The sequence below is a fragment of the Zea mays genome, unplaced genomic scaffold (assembly GCF_902167145.1).
Source record: "Zea mays cultivar B73 unplaced genomic scaffold, Zm-B73-REFERENCE-NAM-5.0 scaffold_155, whole genome shotgun sequence".
NCBI lineage: Eukaryota > Viridiplantae > Streptophyta > Magnoliopsida > Poales > Poaceae > Zea > Zea mays.
In genome coordinates, this window is record NW_023366772.1 from 47,751 (window position 1) to 55,000 (window position 7,250).

General features: G+C 46.4%; 2 protein-coding genes and 1 non-coding gene across 3 annotated transcripts in view; all 3 read right to left on the bottom strand.

The window, feature by feature from the left end:
• Positions 1-1,179: 1,179 nt before the first annotated feature.
• TRNAC-GCA (transfer RNA cysteine (anticodon GCA)) lies at positions 1,180-1,250 on the bottom strand. The gene has a single exon. It is a non-coding gene; the product is annotated as a tRNA-Cys (tRNA).
• Positions 1,251-2,838: 1,588 nt separating this feature from the next.
• The window catches only part of LOC118473867 (uncharacterized), an 8,818-nt gene continuing 4,406 nt past the window's right edge, over positions 2,839-7,250 (bottom strand). The window contains exon 1 of the mRNA XM_035963642.1: positions 2,839-7,250. This exon is cut by the window's right edge and continues 4,406 nt beyond it. The gene's annotated coding sequence lies outside the window, so the exon portion shown is untranslated.
• Positions 4,260-7,250, bottom strand: part of LOC118473868 (probable cytochrome c biosynthesis protein) — a 23,682-nt gene continuing 20,691 nt past the window's right edge. Inside the window, exon 1 of the mRNA XM_035963643.1 lies at positions 4,260-7,250. This exon is cut by the window's right edge and continues 20,691 nt beyond it. The gene's annotated coding sequence lies outside the window, so the exon portion shown is untranslated.

Genomic DNA, 7,250 nt, shown 5'->3' on the forward strand with positions numbered 1-7,250 from the left:
CTGTATGGCTGTAGCTTAAGGTAGACCATATCACCGCAAAGATCTCTCACTTCTGTGTTGATCTGCAAATTTCCCGGGCTTGAGCTCAATTTTCCTTCCGCGCCGCAATCATTTGCTGTTTCTCAGCCAAGAATTCAGCAGCAGGAGATTCTGGCCCTGGGACCATCACTTCACTGATTAAGGGTTCCGCCATACATTGAAAGGGGGTACATTTCTGTGAGGTATGATAGTCTTATACCACCGCTCTGCCAGAGGCAACCATGCATTCCATTTCCTCGGTTCATAGGAAAGAAAGCCCTTCTCGTTAGTCTTCTCGTTAGTACAGCAGAAGAGAAGAGAGCCGTATCACAACAACATTCGCTTCATCCAAGCCAACCTTATTAGAAAGCCGTCTAGCGCATCTGGCACTTGTAAGTATCTGCATCCGAGTCACTCTCCTCATTGGCGGATCTGAATCTGATCAAAGTATGATTCTCTAGGGTCAACGTATAGGGTCAAAAGTCCTACCTGCTCTCAATCCGGATGTTCTTCCTCTGCTTCTCCCTTTCTTTCCCTTCGCTGTTGTCCGAGAAATCAATCCTCTCTTCCCCGAAGAGAGTCTTCCTCTACAGGAAAGCAGTGCTTTTCTTTTCTATCCGTGACTTATCTTTGACCTACCTTGCTTCTGCTTCTACTTGACCGGTGCTTGCTTATTAGATCCTATCCACGCTAAAGAAACAGGAATCAGGAAGTTGTTTCTTTCATTTATACCTATGATATCCACGCTAAAGATGAGTGCCTTCTTTTCTTTGACAGTTCATATCAGCTATCCCATCTCTTTCTTGCTCGGTGAAAGGAATATCACTATCCCATATATATATCTATTTCAAGAAATATCACTATCCCATCTCTTCTATTAGTTCTAGTTACTGACCCTCGAATACTGTGCTTTCTTACCTAGCTATTATGCATAAACCAGTGCTGCTAAAACACCTAGTCCTTACTTCTATTGAGACTCTACCCTTGCATGAAAAACACTGTCTTGAAAAAACGACTTGCTTTTTGAAACTATACATCAGACTTTAAGGCATTCAGAAAAATCCAGTATCGACAGGCCTAGTTCTTTTCCTTTGCTTATGCAGGGCAAGAATTTGTAGAGTTCAATCAGTACAATAAGAAATAAAAAGTATTTTGTGGGTCAGGCGACACCCAGATTTGAACTGGGGATAAAGGATTTGCAGTCCCCTGCCTTACCGCTTGGCCATGCCGCCAAAAGAAAGAAGAGAAAGAACTGGGAGTTGGCGCCTACATAACAGGTAGCTTGCTTACCAAGCCGTCCTGGCAAGCTCCTACAGTTCTCTTATTATTCTTGACTTGACTTATTAATAATAAAACTACTCACTAACAAAATGAAAGACGATCTAGAATCTACCCAAGAAGATAGAGAGTCCCACATACGAGAAAAGGTCACAAATGGAGTTGAACCAAGTAACATTGCAAAGGCATAATGATAGTAGGGTCGGGATATCCCCGCCCTCCGAACCGGACGTGAGGGTCTCCCCTCATCCGGCTCTCCGCAGGGGAATCTCCACTCACTGCTTCCCCTAATATCCTCCCTCCCTTTACCACATCATGGGGGTTTACAGGAGATCCCAGAGACTCGCTCGGAAAGGCTGCTATACCAAACATTATTACTTAACTACAAAGAAAGAAAAGACTATAGTAGTCACTAGACTGACTATAGTAGTCCGTCCGGCTGCTCTTGCTTAAATCATTACTCTTCATTCTCCCGTGCTCTAGCAATTGCGCTCCCTAGACCACTACCATTTAGTTAGGTAGGGACAATCAATCAATCCAATCCAATCCAATCCATAGTTACGGGAATAACGGAATGCATGGGGATCCAAAAAAAGAGAAAAATGAATATTTTCTATGAAATCCTTTCTTTCCATAGATGTATCTGGTCTGAGACGGTACAGTACTCTATGAGAGGAATGCAATGGGATGGATGGTAGAGGGCTGCCTGCGCCCAAAAGCGATGATTCACTTGTCCCCTTGTCTATAGGGACCTTGTGGCATACAACCGCCACGACTCCTGCGTTATAGCCGCCCCTTTCTCTCTTTCTTTTGACTGCCTCGTGGACGGACGAAAGAAGGGAAGTTACAGAAGGGGGCAGTGAAGGCTCGCCAAGTAGACAGCAAGCCCCCACCCCGTCAGTCCTGTGTTGCCGTAGCGTGCCCTACTTCAATAAGGTATTACCTCGCCGATTTGAAAGGGGATTGGATTCATTCACTTGCATTCCTGCTAGCACTACAAAAAGCTCCGGTCTTAACGACCCTACGGAAGCTGTGCAGCCTTTCCTCGGGTTCGTAGAGTCGGGTTTCCCGTTTACCCACAACGGAGGAGCCGCCCCCACCAACCAAAGCAGGTAGGCGGCCACGGTTCATAACGCACTCTTCGCACAACAGATCCACTTTGAAGTTGACTTATTCGCTCGGCCAATCGTCGGAATGTGTACGAGATACCATAAGGGCCCAATATCTCAATAGCACCCTTGTCTAAAGCTTCGAATGAGACTGAATATCCGAAACGCAGGAACGATCTGACTAGAAAGTCATTCAAAACTTGATCGAAGAACCAGCGTTTATTGAAGAAGCTATAGAGTCGATTACAAAAAGTACTAGTTTGAAAGGCTCGTTGGAATTGATCCGCTACGAGATTTACATTATACGCTAGAGAAGCACCTGAAGTACTAAACAGAATAGGTATTAGTTTTGTAATGGTTGGAGCAGCAAACTCGGATTCGGCAAGAATCTCATTTTTTGGTAGTACGAAGGGGGAATTGGCCCAAAAATTGGATAGGGGTAAAGACGCAGCCGGGTGCCGGCGGCTTATTCAAGTGCCCCCCGAACCGCGCGAAATGGTCGCCTATTACACGGCTCACAAACTCTGCCTGGGGTGGGGCTACCTATTATTCGTAGGCGGTACGTACGGCGCACGCAGGGCCTCGGTTTGCTGCGTGGACTGTCTATGCATTTCCTACAGAGTGTAATGGAACCCAGCTCAGCTCCGCCGAGCCAAAAGGAAAGAACAGCCGGAGGCGAAGAGTAGAGTATAGCCAAGGGGCTGGCTTTCGTCGTCCGTAAAGGACCTAACGGAAGACCGTGCTCCGAAGTGCACTGAGAGTTTTGTTTTAAGAACACTTGGCCTTACCCCTTCGTTTTGAGCCATGTCTAGGTGGCAGAGTGTTGATCCTCACCCGCCCGTAAGCGGACTCTTTCGACAGAAGGTTGCAGATGGAAAATTCCCGCTCTGTAGGTCGTCAAGCATTTGATGCAACCTAGCCAAGTGTTCTTCACCAGTGGCCGTACGGGGGTTGTCCAGGGCCCGCGCCCCCCGTCCCATCCAATCGCCACTTGGATGCAGGCCCGCCATCTTCCGGATTATGTCAACCTTGACCTCAAATAGGTCTTCGGCTTGAATCCGGGCCATTCTTATGTCATGGGCTGAAGGATTCCAATTAGTCCCCAACAGCCGCCTCTGAATGGATTCTACGCTATCCCCTCCTATTATTTCATTTAGTTGATGGGGGTAGGGGACGTAGGGCGGAGCCCGATTAGCTGCTTCCTGCATAACAGGAAGAGCGGGAGGCGTAGCTTGTTCCCCCTGAAGCGGTTGATTGACCGACGAGGTGGTACTTCTACTACGCCCGGAACTGGCCGAATCCTCTACCAAATAGGAATCGGAAGTATAAGTAAATAAGGCCGAATTGGAGGATTCGGCTGCTCCGTGCATCATGTAATTTGCCATGGATAGCCCCCCTCCGGTAGCGAGGAAGAAGGCCCGTAGAGCGAATCCAACGGCCATGATGAGAGTCACGGAGGAGCAGCCATTCCGAAGTAAGAGCCTGACTAAGGCTTCCTTGCTCAGTGAGTAAGCAAGTCGTAAGACCAGTGCGTCCCCCCCAGTAAGACAAAAATAGAAGAGATGATAAAAAAGATAAAGAAGGAAAAGAGCATTTTTCTTTTCTTCATATCCATTCCACTAAATCTCATCTCATAGTTACTCTAAACTTTGAAGCTCAGCTCTGCTCCCAAAAGAGAAAGGAGACTGAGATAGGGGTTGTCCTTGGTTTTTCCAAGGAAAGGAAATTCTTTTGAGAACCTGATCATAGAGGAGCCATATGAAGCTAAGGTTTTTGGAATAGCGGTGGGCTGGTAACGTAATAAGGGAAAGGAAGCTAGCTGCTTCCATATCGCCCCCCCAAAATAACCAATAAGTTCCAGAGGCATCTTCCATTCATTTAGATTTTGGTCTTTCTGCGCCATATTTAGATCTTCCCTTTCTACGATCCGGAATTCCCAGCAAATCCTTTACTCCTCGAATACGATGGGATTTCACACCTGGCGAATCTTTCACTCTACCCCCTCTGACTAAGACTATAGAATGTTCCTGCGAATTATGACCTTCGCCTGGAATGTGAGCAAATATATCATGTCGATTGCTCAACCGTACTTTTGCTATCTTACGTAGAGCTGAATTAGGTTTTTTCGGTGTTCTCGTCGAAACACGCAGGCATACTCCTTGCTTCTGGGGACATTGATCCGAAGCTCGAGTACGGTCCGTGCGCCGTTTTTCTTCTCTACCATGACGAATCAATTGATTTTTTGTAGGCATCCCTCTTTCCTATGTCCTTCCCCCCTTAGCCCTTTCACTAGTGGTTACTCCCGATCCGAAGCACCCCTTTTCCATTCATAGAGAGATCCAATCGTCAAAATCAATAAAAAGGCCATCATGGACCAAGATCCAAACAGATCAATCTTGTTAGGAGGTACTGCCCAAGGAAAAGAAAAGGTGACTTCCGGGTCAGGGATAATAAATAAAATAGGAACCGGATAAAATCGTATATCGAAACGACTTCTGGCATCACCGGAGGGATCGGAACCACATTCGTAGGCCGACAATTTTTCTGGATAGGTCGAACTATTGGAAGCAAATGGAAAAGGAACACCGAGTGGAATCAAAGAAACTAGCGGACTGATCACTAAATAGATACAAATAGGTGCAAATTCCGACATCACCAAAGCCCACTTCGTTCTCTCGCTCTCCTCGCGGCGCTCCTTGCTCGCGGAGCGGCATACCGAAAAAAAAAGACGCTCAGATGTGGATTCGAACCACTGAAGGATTTCAAGGGCAATGCCCCTTGCTCTTCCCACTGAAACAAGCAAAAAAGGATTTTAAGTCCTTTGCTCTAACCAGCTGAGCTACCAGAACCACTTGCCTAAAGTCTCTTTTCTTCATCTATGAGCATCCTACCCGCAGTGGAGGAGCTTGCTCAAGAACCGAGAGCCGCCCAGGGACTGGACGGCCCTCGTTCGGGAAGGTCTTCTTCGCTATAGACGCCACCAAGAACAAGAAAGGGGCGCTCCGCTCCTAGTCACTAAGTAGTGCTATTCTGTCCGACGGCGGACTCCATCAATCTGAGGTTCTTTCTCTCACGTAATTTCGCCCGCCCGTTCAACCGGAGGAAATGGGATTCGAACCCATGATACAATCTTCTTGTATGTCGATTTAGCAAACCAATGCCTTAAGCCACTCAGCCATACCTCCATCCAAGTTGTTGATCGGAATTGGATGTGCCGGTTGCCCGAAGATCCACTGCGTAAGCCGTAGCGCGCGTACTCTTCTTTACTGAGCGAGAAAGACTCTATCCAGATCTCCCCAGCGTCCAAGCGAGACGAGACCCCATCCAAACCAAATCCGCCACTCGTTGCGTTGGGCGAGGCCTTGCTTTCTATGAACACCTCACCACTGAATGATAAACTTAGCCTCCGACCCAGAGAAGACAGGGTCAAGCCGACGCCGCCCTTCCTCACCTGCCTGAATGGAATGAATATCTCCTTCGTCTAGTCGAGAAGGGAAAAAGCCCGGCGGGGAACTGGACCGTGACTCTTCTAAACCATTACATGACGGAGAAGTCCATTCTCGTCATGATCGATCCACGTCCTACCATAGTGCCCGGAGAACCAGGCTTGCTTAGCTTACCAAGCTAGCTTACTAAGCTAAGCGCGAAGGAATTTTTCTAAGATGGCAGAGCTAGCCAGAAGGTAGCCTAGCTTGCTTCCAGAAGATTCTATAGTGATCCACAGGAATCGGTCTCGGGCCTCCCTAGTCGTCGAAAGATTTCATCCCTCGGTCGTTAAGGAGCAAGAGGATGCGCCTAGCGCTAGTTGCTCAATCCGTTGCTTGTTTGGTTCGAGGTTGAGCTCACCCGCCGCCCTACGTCAGTAGTCTTCCTAACTTCTATTCCCTTTTTTTGCTCTACTCTAAGGTAAGGTCCTTCAAGAACAGCATTGCGGTCGCAACGGGGCTCTGGGTGAATATTGTCCGCCCGTATGAGCCGGGCTGTGAATATTTATAGGTCGGGGTCTTTACTGAAAAACCACAATACTACACTACACTACAACAATTTTAAGAAATCCGCAAGTGACTATAATTTGAATTCACTAGTCGTGTTGAGTTGAGGCTTATTTCAATATAACAAATCTGCCAATCCCGATATTCCCACATTTCATTCTGGTCCAGTGTCCATTCCTGAATGAAAGAAATGAGCTTTTTTGCCCCTTCACTCACTTCTGAATGACTCCTTTAGCACTCCCTTTTTTATATAAAAAAATAGATACAGTTTACCTTTACCATACCTTCCAACCAAGCAAGAGTGTTTTTTGCAAGCTTTTTATAGCCGCTCTTCCTAGGGCAGGGCAGCAAGTCTCTTATCCATATTGAAAGCAGAAGTTTGAATATGAGCTAAAGTTCAGTAAGAACTAAGCTATTGGTGGAAAAGAAAATGGCACGTATCACTATGGGGAGGGGATAGGAAGTAAGAAGCGAGAGTTCGTTTTTGACAAAAATAACAAATGGGTAGGAACAAAACCTCTTCATATAGGAGAAGGGGATGTGAAAAGTTTGAATCCTACTTCCTATACTAATACTAGTACTAGTACTAGAAGTTAATTAAAAGCTTATTAGAGCAAAATGAAGATCTCCAAAGAGAATTGGCTAATTCTGATCAGATGAATTCTGATTCACAGAATATCAAAGATTCTAAGAAGGAGAAAGCTTCTAAGAAGAAGAAGTCAGATATGCCTGAGAAGAAAGCAGATAATCAGAATAAATAGATAGATGAGATCATCCGTAAGATCAAGAAATACCTGTAATAAAAGTGGTAGATCTATCGATCTATGAGGGACCCCTTCCAAGGGTACCACCC